Source organism: Narcine bancroftii, chromosome 2, assembly GCF_036971445.1.
Source record: "Narcine bancroftii isolate sNarBan1 chromosome 2, sNarBan1.hap1, whole genome shotgun sequence".
Classification (NCBI taxonomy): domain Eukaryota; kingdom Metazoa; phylum Chordata; class Chondrichthyes; order Torpediniformes; family Narcinidae; genus Narcine; species Narcine bancroftii.
This window is the reverse complement of record NC_091470.1, coordinates 33,537,084-33,549,271: the sequence shown is the minus strand read 5'-3', so window position 1 is coordinate 33,549,271 and position 12,188 is coordinate 33,537,084. Positions and strand designations below refer to the sequence as shown.

General features: G+C 43.8%; 1 protein-coding gene across 1 annotated transcript in view; it reads left to right on the top strand.

Annotated features, from left to right (window-relative positions):
- The window catches only part of LOC138752856 (sodium/potassium/calcium exchanger 4-like), a 256,215-nt gene that overhangs the window by 232,467 nt on the left and 11,560 nt on the right, over nt 1-12,188 (top strand). The gene's annotated exons all lie outside the window — the stretch shown is intronic.

Sequence of the window (12,188 nt, the reverse complement as noted above, 5' to 3'; positions counted from 1 at the left end):
GTGAATTTAAGGGACAGATCAAACTTGGTAATGCATGATATGATGATCGTATTGTGGATAAGATGATAATTATCATATATACTTAATAGTTCTGCTATTTCATACAATTACATGAAAATTATTGAAAAGTAAGACCAGATGATGCTTCCATCTTGGCCTAGATGGAATGATATCTCATTCATCACATAAAATCTTTGAGCTACCTTTTGACTCCATTTAATCCTGGAGAAGTTGAAATCCTGTTCTGTGATAGCCAAATTCTTCCTCATTTTCCCATCTATCTGCATGAGTCCTGTTGTTAAGTCCTACCAAAGCGATCTAATCTCTGTCCAAGTGAACAACCTTCTGGGATATCATTCCTCATTGCTGCAGTTATGAACTTGTTAATCACTATTGCAATACCTCCTCCTCATTTATATCCAACCCTATCAAGTCTGAAGGTTGTCTTGGAATGTTGAGTTGTCCTCCGTATTCTTCTTTCAACCATGTCTCTGTGATTGGAGCAATATCTTAATTGCATGTGCTGTAGTCTCTTTGCATTTTAATAGATGCAATTTACCTTTCATTCTTCTCATGTGCCATATTATTCCGACGTCTGTTCTGCCTGCATGAATGACTTCATTTTCCTTTTGTACTTGACTGTTCTTGTCCACAAATGTACATCTCCTCTGTGTCCTTTCGTCTGCCCAATCAATTTAACAACTTCCTCAGGCCCCTCCTCCCATGACCACCTCACATAGCAGTACCAACAAAACTCCCTACAAAGATAAAACACCATTCCACATCAGGTGTAATATGTCTGACTTGGATAGATCCCACCTACTCCACCAATGGGACCCATTAATCCAGGAATCTAGAGATTTCTGTTGTACATCACACTCATCTGACCTAGTCTCCTACTCCTGTACTCACTAGCACATGATACAGAAAGCTTATAAATCCTGGCCTTTACTGTACAGCTTCCTAAATGAATGTTACAATATCCTCTTTTTGCCTATATTGTTACTATAAAAGTAGACCATGACTGTTATCTGTAGAATGCTCCGCTACCATTGTGTGGCATCAATGAACCTAGCACTGGGGAGGCAACACACCATTATGGATTCGCATGACCACAGAAACTCATATAGTCCCCTCCCATCACTTCAGCCTTGGGCTAGTACTTTTATTTCCCCCTTTGCAGCGAAGCACCTAGATTGACAGGGCCATAACTCTGACTGGACTAATCCTCAGAGATCCATTCTCCACCATTTTCCAGCACTTAGAATTGATGATGGAGTGAAATGAATTCTGAGGTTTAGGATTCTCTCTCCTTAGATGCTGGCTGACATGCTATTTCCAGTATTTCTTGTTTTTATTTCACTCTTAAAGCTACATTTACCGAAGGGAAAAGGGAGGAGGTCAAGCAGGGAAGTCAAGGGAAGCGCTTTTAATTTGAAACAATCAAGTGATCATTCTTCCAATGATCTCCAGTCTCTCTACTAACCCCTCCCTCCACCCATCCAACACCCCACCCTCTCAATCCTCACACTTAGTCTGGACAGATATTCTAGCTGAGACTTGACTAAAGTCCTGTACAAGGAGAAACAAGTACATGCTTTCTTTTTCTACTCATAGAGTGCTAGTGCTAATCCTGACCACTAGAGGGAGGTGGAAGATGAGCTGTTTCAACTTGGGTAGATTCAAAATGGATGCCTCCATGAGATCTTGTCTGTGTGTGCTTTATCTAATAAATATAGTTGTATTAAAAGAACCCAGGTTTCTTTATGACAATAAAAGAAACATCACATGGTTCCAGAAGAGGGGCCGTTCAAACAATGATTCATGCTCTATCTGCAAGCTGTTGGACTCTATAGCAAGCCTGATGCATGGAAGATTGCACTGCTACTTACCGTGACGGGACATCAAGCACCGGAGGTTTTCAACACATTTGTTTTTGCCGAGGCAGAAGACCAGGGCAAGTCCGACAAGGTTATCAGGACATTTCACCAAAGAAAAATGAAACATTCGAGAGGTATATGTTTCACTCACGCACACAGCTGCAGGGAGAGAGCTTTGATACACTTTTAACGGATTTGAAATTAAAAGAAAAAACGTGAAAATTCGAACTGCTGCAAGATTCAATGATTTGTGTTCAAATTGTGTTCGATATTATTGATAAGGAAGTGAGAGAGAGGTTGCTGTGAGAGACAGAGCTTAAGAGCTGGAGCTGTGAAGATATACCGCAGCAGTGAATTAAGATTCAAGATTCAATTTATTGTCATATTGCATTAAATTGCTTTTGCCTGCTGTAAGGTAGATTTGCCATTGCCAGAAATTGCCTGAAGTATCGCTTACAGTCAGAGAAAGAGAAGCAAAAGAGACCCCCACCCCCACCACAGAGTATTAAAGGTTGTTAAAGGTTACGGAGAGAAGGCGGGGACGGGGTTCTGAACTTTAAGATCAGCCATGATCTCGTTGAATGGCGGAGCAGGCTCGAAGGGCTGAATGACCTACTCCTGCTCCTATCTTCGATGTTTCTATGTTTCTATGTTTCATCAAGTGTCCATAGATTCTCCTCCAGCGTGTCCGCAGCCTCTGCAGCCACACAGAGTCCAATCCCAACCATTGGCAACCCGAGCTCCAGATCCAAACCTCTGACACAGTCAGGAACCTTTTGGCACCCCCCACGCATCCCAGTTCCAATATCTGGTACCACTTCAGCCAGCTTCAAGCCAGTCTCCAGCAGTCCACAGCCTCCGTGGGTTCCTCACCTAGAGTCGCCAGCTGCCCACCACATGCATTGGTCTTTCAGCCGCAGAGCCCCCTCACTGGTCCACCACCATGGTCACCATCCCATGGGTCATCTTCTCTGCTTCTCCTCAGACAGGGGATGGTCTCCCCATTTTCTGGTGCCCTGCTCCAGTCCTCTGCTCCCCTGGAGTCTGCAACCGCTCATGGCTGCTGCCAGATAGAAGTGCCATCATCTTGGGCACAGATCCTGCTGTCGCGGAATTTTAAATAAAACTACCGTCAGCTCCTTTAACGGGCTGTTCAATGCTGGTATGGAGCTGACGGCAGTTGACTGGGTGGTTGGACCCGTGGGAGCGCTGTGTCAAACAAAAGCATATCCGTTGCAACAGTGTGTGCCCACACACAACAAAAAATCAGAAATGGGAAACAACAAAATTATGGAGAGACATTCAAGTGCAAATGATGTAGCACTCAACATGCACCAAAGTAATGCCCCACCTATGGAAAAGTCTGCAATAAGAGCAAAGGGCAGAATCACCAGGTAAAGCAATGTTTTTACAAATGGAAACAAAGCAGAACTGAAAGCATGCACACTGTACACACTATGGAAGCAACTGTTCTCAGTGATGCACTCTGCATTGCCATGGTAGTGCAGAAAGACTATAAACCAATAGAGACTGAACAGCCGTGTGTGAATAGAGTTGAGCAGGATGAGTGGACAGTGTCATTGCATACAAATGGAACAAATATTCCTTTCAACCTGGACACAGGATTAAAGGTCAGTTTGATCTATGAGTGTAACATCAGGCAAAGAAGATAAAGCCATACAACCATATAAATCCTGTACAGCTCAAAGCCTACAATGGATAGAACATCGACATGAAAGGTTCAGGTAAATTCAAGGTGAAAGATAAAGAGGATTACCTCAGGTTCGCAGTAGTCCCAGATGGGCATGAATCACTGCTGGGTGACAAAGCATGTGATAACTTAAGCCTTGTCAAGAGGGTGTACACACTAGGAAAACATATTTGTTAGCTGATGCTTTATCCAGGGCAACGATGCAGAGTGAAGCACACAATAAGAGTTCCACAGAGACAGATGTGAATCTCCACGTGAACCCGATCACTGAATCTCTTCCCGTATCTGACATCTAAACTGATCGCATCTGAAACAGGAAAGGACACAGTTCTACAGAAGGTCATCAAGAATCTGAATGAAGGATGGCCTAGAGGTGAATGTCAGCTATACTACAACATCAGAGCTGAGCTGAGTGTTGCCAATGGGCTTTTACTCAAACATCAGAATTGTCATTCCTCAATCTCTGCGACGAGAGATACTGAAAAGGGTGAATCAGGGACACCTTGGCAAAATGCAAGAGGAGGGTCAGAACTGCTGTTTATTGGCCAGGGATAAATGCTGACATTGACAAGATGGTTTCCAGCTGTGAGACCTGTTTGAAACATCATGCAAAGCAGACAAAGGAACCCATGACAATAATTGACTTAACAGCCAAACCATTGGCAGAAAGTTGGGACTGATCTATTCCACATGGATGGAAATAATTACTTGCTGGTTATTGATTATCTATTGAACTATCCTGAGATGGTGCTCTTCACAACATGTCTGCTGCCTGTGTGATCAAATATGAATTCAATCTTTGCAAGACATGGAATTCCTCTAATTGTTTACAATGAAAATTGTACAGCTGTAGAGTTCCAGAACTTTGCAGAAAAGTATGGTTTTCGACATGTGACTTCAAGTCCTCTGCATCCATAGTCAAACAGTAAAGCAGAGAAAAGAGTCCATTTAGTTAAACAGTTGCTCAAGAAAGCTCAAGAAAGCACAAGACAGTAGCTCAGATCCATATCCCGCTCTATTGAGTTACAGAGCTTCATCGCTTCAACATGGTACGTCACCCGCTGACCTTCTGATGGGACGAAGACTACGCACCACACTTCCCTACTCTGCAGGACCAAACAAGAACAGAGATGTTGAATGGAAACAAAAGCATCTCCAATGGAGACAAAAAGCTAACTGTGACAAATCAGCAAGAAGCTTAGGGCCACTGGCACAACATGGCCCAGTGAGACTCAGAGATTCCAACACTTGGGACAAGAAGGCCACTGTTCTAGAGGAAGTAAATCCAAGATCCTACACTGTCAGAATAGAGGATGGTCAAATACTGAGGAGGAATCGAAAGAGCCTGCTGAAACACAGGAGACAGTGCAGGAGCAGGCAAATGCAGAAGGTCCAGCCTGCACAGCAACAGAGGAAACACCACCAGTGCTAGAGGGTAGCAGACCAGCAGAGCCTACACAAGCACCTGTGTTAAGAAGATCCACACATTATCAAATCAGTTGACAGACTGAATCTCTAAAATAAAAAAGAACTACACACTTAAAAAGTTTGTGTTGCTGATGTTTGTGTTTATGTTTGTTTTGAACTTTAAATTGAAATGAATACTGTATTAGTGTTCATGTTGTTAGATTAAACATCTCAAGCAAAGGGGATGCTCTAGTAGCATATTAGTGTGAGTACTAATCCTGACCATTAGAGGGAGTCAGGAGATTAGCTGTTGCAACTTGCTGGATTCAAAATTGATGCCTCCATGAGGTCTTGTCTGTCTGTGCTATAGCTAATAAATATAGTCATTTTAAAAGAACCCAGGTTTCTTTATTACAATAAAAGAAACATCACACTTGTGTGTTGATTTTCCTGTCAATGCACACATAAACCTTTTTCTGCTTTGGGGATAACTTCCAATCATTAAAATGAATCTTTGGAGATTAATGAATGTAAATAACCAGATTTCTTTCCTACATGATAATCTTATTTCCTTTGCTTGAAAAATATATGTCTGTGTGTTTAATGTTTGACTTGATCATGTGTACATCACTTTGATTCTGTAAGATAAACATTTTATTTTACCTTACATAGAACAAAGAGCATTACAGCACAGTACAGTCCTTTGGCCCTCAATCTTGTATATTCCCATCAAAAAATCTAAACCCTTCCTACCTCATAACCCTCTGTTTTTCTTTCATCCATATGCCTGTCTAAGAGTCTCCTAAATGCCTCTCGTGTTTCAGCCTCCACCACCAAGCAGCCACAACTCTGTTTTTTAAAAAAAACTTACCCCTAACCTCCCCTCTCTTCATTTTGTACAGATGTCCTCTGGTGTTTGCTACTCCCACCCTGGGGAAAAAGGTGCTGGCTGTCTATCTTATCTATGCCTCTCAGGATCTTGTAGATACCTATTAATTCACCTCTCATCCTTCTTAGCTCCAAAGAGAAAATACCTACCTCTGCTAACCTTGCATCTCAGTACTTATTTTCTAATCCAGGCTACTTCCTGGTAAATCTCCTCTGCATCCTCTCCACAGCTTTCGCATCTTTCTTATAATGAGGTGACCTGAACTGAACACAATAAGTGTGGTCTCACCAGAGATTTGTAGAGTTGCAACATGACCTCTCTACTCTTGAACTCAGTCTCCTTATTAATGAAGCGCAGCATCCCATCGACCTTCTTAACTACCCTATCAACCTGTGTGCCAATCTTGAGACATTGATCCAATCCCCGAACACATCTTGATTTACTTGAAAGAATTGGACATCATCTATAGATTTAATTCAACCTTGTATTTAAATGCCTGGTTCTAATTCATTAGTAGATGATGTATTTACTGTAAAGGGAGGTGTATAAGGCTAATGACTTTCATCAGTTTAAGAGCTTATATACTTGATTGTCTCATTTGAAGTTTGTTTATCATTGAACGTTGAATTTAATGGTTTCCTTTCTTCTATTAATCAGTTCTGTGTGCCTCTTCAGGTGCATTGATAAGAATTTGCTGAAACCTATATCTGGACATATCATTTCTGCCTCTTTTTACAGTCCTTCCAGATATTTTTAAATCAAATATATATTAGTAAATTGTTGAATCTTATCAGTTTGAGATGCACAGATCAGGGCAATCAGCATAAATTTGTATGCAGTAGGTGTTTACAGTATTACTCCCCTTGCAATGTCAAATTAGAGATTACCTCCAGCCCTACACTATCCACGGAAATCCTGCTGCACCTAACAATCATTGTTCAAATATTAGACATCAAAGGGTTTCACATCACCTCTCATGTTCAAGAGTTGCACAAAGATCCCAGATCAAGGGTTAGAGTCCTGGCTGTTTTCTACCTCAGAGACCTTTGGCAAAATTAACCCCACCAATGTTAACATGTTCCCCAGTTCATGGAGATTGAAGCAGAATTGCTTGGGTGGAGTGATGGAATGCCACAAATGTAATCATTGGTCCAATAAGGAAAGGTATTATTCATTATGATGCATTATGCAGACCCACCAAACAGGACTTAGAAGAAAGTATGAGACTATCTATTTTTTTTTATTTAAAAAAAACCGATACATACAGGAGGGCTTGTAGTTCTGAGGGGGAGGGTGGAGGAGGTTTAACAGAAATGTGTATATGTTTACAAGGGAGTGGGATGACAGAGTGGTCATGGGACTGTAGTATTTAAAAGGCTTCTGGACAGACAGATGAATATTATATGACATTCTTATTCCGAGTTGTTTTTTGAGAAATTATTTAAATAAATACCCACAGATCACAGATTGCAGTTCAGCAGTACACTTCACGGTTTTAGATATTTCTCCATCCCCCATCTTTAGCAAATCAAGTAACAAATTAATCAATTAATGTAAGATATTAATACTAATATCTTGGACAAGTCTCCAGTTGTAAAGACATCCCTTTTCTCAGAATTTATCTCTATTTTTTTTCTTCTTTGGCTTGACTTCGCGGATGAAGATTTATGGAGGGGGTAAAAGTCCACGTCAGCTGCAGGCTCGTTTGTGGCTGACAAGTCCGATGCGGGACAGGCAGACACGGTTGCAGCGGCTGCAGGGGAAAATTGGTTGGTTGGGGTTGGGTGTTGGGTTTTTCCTCCTTTGCCTTTTGTCAGTGAGGTGGGCTCTGCAGTCTTCTTCAAAGGAAGTTGCTGCCCGCCAAACTGTGAGGCACCAAGATGCACGGTTTGAGGCGATATCAGCCCACTGGCGGTGGTCAATGTGGCAGGCACCAAGAGATTTCTTTAGGCAGTCCTTGTACCTTTTCTTTGGTGCACCTCTGTCACGGTGGCCAGTGGAGAGCTCGCCATATAACACGATCTTGGGAAGGCGATGGTCCTCCATTCTGGAGACGTGACCCATCCAGCGCAGCTGGATCTTCAGCAGCATGGATTCGATGCTGTCGACCTCTGCCATCTCGAGTACTTCGACGTTAGGGATGAAAGCGCTCCAATGGATGTTGAGGATGGAGCGGAGACAACGCTGGTGGAAGCGTTCTAGGAGCCGTAGGTGATGCCGGTAGAGGACCCATGATTCGGAGCCGAACAGGAGTGTGGGTATGACAACGGCTCTGTATACGCTTATCTTTGTGAGGTTTTTCAGTTGGTTGTTTTTCCAGACTCTTTTGTGTAGTCTTCCAAAGGCACTATTTGCCTTGGCGAGTCTGTTGTCTATCTCATTGTCGATCCTTGCATCTGATGAAATGGTGCAGCCGAGATAGGTAAACTGGTTGACCGTTTTGAGTTTTGTGTGCCCGATGGAGATGTGGGGGGGCTGGTAGTCATGGTGGGGAGCTGGCTGATGGAGGACCTCAGTTTTCTTCAGGCTGACTTCCAGGCCAAACATTTTGGCAGTTTCCGCAAAGCAGGACGTCAAGCGCTGAAGAGCTGGCTCTGAATGGGCAACTAAAGCGGCATCGTCTGCAAAGAGTAGTTCACGGACAAGTTTCTCTTGTGTCTTGGTGTGAGCTTGCAGGCGCTTCAGATTGAAGAGACTGCCACCCGTGCGGTACCGGATGTAAACAGCGTCTTCATTGTTGGGGTCTTTCATGGCTTGGTTCAGCGTCATGCTGAAGAAGATTGAAAAGAGGGTTGGTGCGAGAACACAGCCTTGCTTCACGCCATTGTTAATGGAGAAGGGTTCAGAGAGCTCATTGCTGTATCTGATTTTGGAAACTAATTACAAATTACATTCTGAGATTTCTATATGGTATATTCTTTCTCAAAACTCTATAGAAAATGAAAGCAAGGGATTCTTGATAGACAAGTGAGTCTGTAAGGATGTTGATTATTCTGCAAATAATGAAGAATTTGTGGTGTTTCATTATTCCATGTATATCTGCCTGAGTTTACAATGCAATTCATGGCTAGTACAGACACAATGGGCCAAATGACTCCTAATATGCCAAAATAGTTCTGTTATTAACCACCTAACATATAGACTGATATAAATAGGAAGTTCATTTTGGCCATATCAGTTAGAAGGAATTAGAAGTGAAGATGGAACACCAAGAAAGAAGAAAGTTCATGTCAGGTACTAGGAAGTGAGAAGCATACAGAAACTGCAGGGGAGAAATTAAAAGGGAAATTCGTAAAGCAAAGAGAGGGTGTGAGAAAATAATGCCAGTTCAATGCAAAATCCAAAGATGCTTTATAATCTGGTAAAACAGTGAACAGATAAAGAAAAGGTTGGTGTTTTTAAAGAGCATGAAAATCAACTATATTTGGAGGTACAGAATATATATCACAAATGGCCTTAGTGCAGTGGTAATCAATGTTTTTATTTCCACTCATGCCAACTTAAATAATCCCTTACTAAGAACAGAGCACCTATGGTACCTGAGTGACCACCCCTCTATCCTCCACCTACCCCTTTGACCTCCCCAACCCTCCACCTCCACCCTCTGGCCTCCCTTGCCATCTTTCTTTACCCTTTGACCTCCAACTCCTCCCATCCCCCTCCACCACACCGATTCCCACTCTGATCACTACTTGGTCTTTATCATCCCCTCTGATCTTCCCCTCTCTGAGACGGAGTGCTCAGCCCTCAGTAGAGGCCTGACCTCCATCCCCCTCTGCCCACACCTCAATGAGTTCTGTGCATGCCATGATGCTGAACTCTTCCAACGTCACCTTTATCTCTAGGCCTATTTCCACAACCATGACTCTTCAACCCCTACCAAAGTCCCTTTCTCCTGCTTTTAAGACTTCTTCCTCCTCTTGGACACCACATCCTGGCCTGCAGCCTGCTCTGGATCTTTTTATTTCGAATTGCCACTGAGATATCAACCGTCTCAACTTCAACACTCCCCTCTCTTATTCTAATCTTACTTCCTCCGAATGCTCTGCCCTCCACTCTCTCTGCAACAATTCAAAACTCACCATCAGACCCGCAGACAAGGGTAGTGCTGTTGTGGTCTGGCACACTGACCTCTACCTTCCTGAGGCCAGACATCAAGATACCTCCTCCTACTTGCCTCTTCCACAGGAGCCCACGACAGCTGACCAAGCCACTTCTCCAACCTCATCACCTCTGTTCACCTCCCTCCTATAGCCTCCAACCTCACTATATACCATCCCTGCATTGTCCATTTCTACCCTTTACATAGAGACCCATTGTTTCCATTTGCTCTTGATCCATCGAACTAGTTTCATCTTACCTTGACTCTACTTACTTCTCTGACCCAATCCCTTCCCACCTCCGTCCATGGTATCTCATATGCCCTCCAGCTGTTCAATTACATTAGATTCCTTGAACTGGACCGCCTCATTTTTATTATGGATGTCCAATCCCTTTATACCTCCACCCCCATACAGAAGATCTCAAACCACTTCGCTTCTTTCTGGACAAGAGACCTGACCAGTCACGTCACCCTCTACCACCACCCTTCTCTGCCTGGCAGAACTTGTCCTCACTCTTACCAAAATCTCCTTTGACTCATCTCACTTCCTTCAAATCAAAAGAGTAGCCCATGGGTCCCACCCTAGCCTGCCTGTTTGTAGGCTTTGTGAAGCAATCCATGCTGCAAGCCTACAAAGGCAAGGCCCCTCAAATATTCCTCCGCTATATTGATGACTACAATGGGACTGGCCCATACATCCACGATGAGCTCGTCAACTTCATCCACTTCGCTGCCAACTTCCATCCTGATTTCAAACTCATCTGGTCCATTTCCAACAACTCTCTCCCATTTCTGGATCTTTCTGTTTCCATCTCAGTATACAAGCTTTCCAACCACATATTTAACAAACCCACCATCTCCCACAACTACCTCGACTACACTTCCTCATACCCAATCCTGTGCAAGGATTCTATTCCCTTCTCTGACTCCACTGCGTCTGTTCCCACGATGAGGTCTTCCAGTCCAGATCATCTGAAATGTCTGCCTTCTTCCACAAACGTGGCTTCCCCTCCACCACCATCAACTCAGCCCTCACCTGCATCTCCTGCACTCAACTGCCCTGGCCCCCTCTGACCCATGTCCTTACCTACCACCTCACCAGCCTCCACATTCAACACATTATCCTCTGGAATTTCCAGCACTTACAACAGGATCTCACTAACAGACACTTCTTCCCCTCTCCTCCACTCTCTGCCTTCCATAGGGACCATTCTCTCTGTGACTCCCTCATGCGCTCATCCCTCCCTACCAATCACCACCACCCCCACCCCCCAAGCACCTTCCCCTGTGGCCGCAAGAGGTGCCACATTTGCACCCACACCTCCTCCCTCACCATAGTTTGGAGCCATAAGCAGGCCTTTCAAGTGAAGCAACACCTCACTTGTGTACCCTCAGGATTGATTTACTGCCTCTGTGCTCCCTTTGTGTCCTTCTTGACATCGGAGAGACTGGAGCAGACTGGGAAGATCGCTTCGCTGAGCGCCTTCACTCAGTCTGTACCAGTGTCAGGAACCTCCCAGTAGCCAACCATTTCAGTTCTGCATCCCACTCGTAACTCACATGTTTGTGCATGACTTCATGTACTATCCCACCAAGACCACCCCATAAATTGGAAGAAACACAGCTGATTTTTCCGTCTGGGCACTCTCCAGCTGGATGGCATTAACATCAGCTTCTCTGGTTTCTGCTAACCTCCTCTCCTTTTCCCCCACTCTTCCCTTCCCCCTGTCTTATTTCCCTCAGCTCTCCACCCTCTTCCCTCTCTATTCACCTAGCTGTCCTTCCACTTGCTTCTGTGCACTCCCTCCATTCTCCATCAATTACCTTCTGCCTTTGTGACCATGCTCCCCCCCACCACCTTTTTATATGGGAACCTGCTGGCATTTTTCCATACCTTGATGAAGGGTTCAAGCCTGAAACATTGGTTATATACTTTTACCTTTGCTACATAAAGGACACTGTTTGGCCTGCTGAGTTTCTCCAGCATTCTGTTTTTAGTTCAACCACAGTATCTACAGATGTTCATGTTTTACTTCCTTATTACTCTAAGATGGTACGTGAGTGGGGGGGGGGGGGGAGTGGGGGAGGGGGGGGGTTGTAGAACCACTGCCTTAGTGAATAATCTGTAGCTGTTTACTCAAAAAAGGGAGAAATGACAATATTGTAGGTAAGGAAGGAGATAGTGAAATATTGGATGGG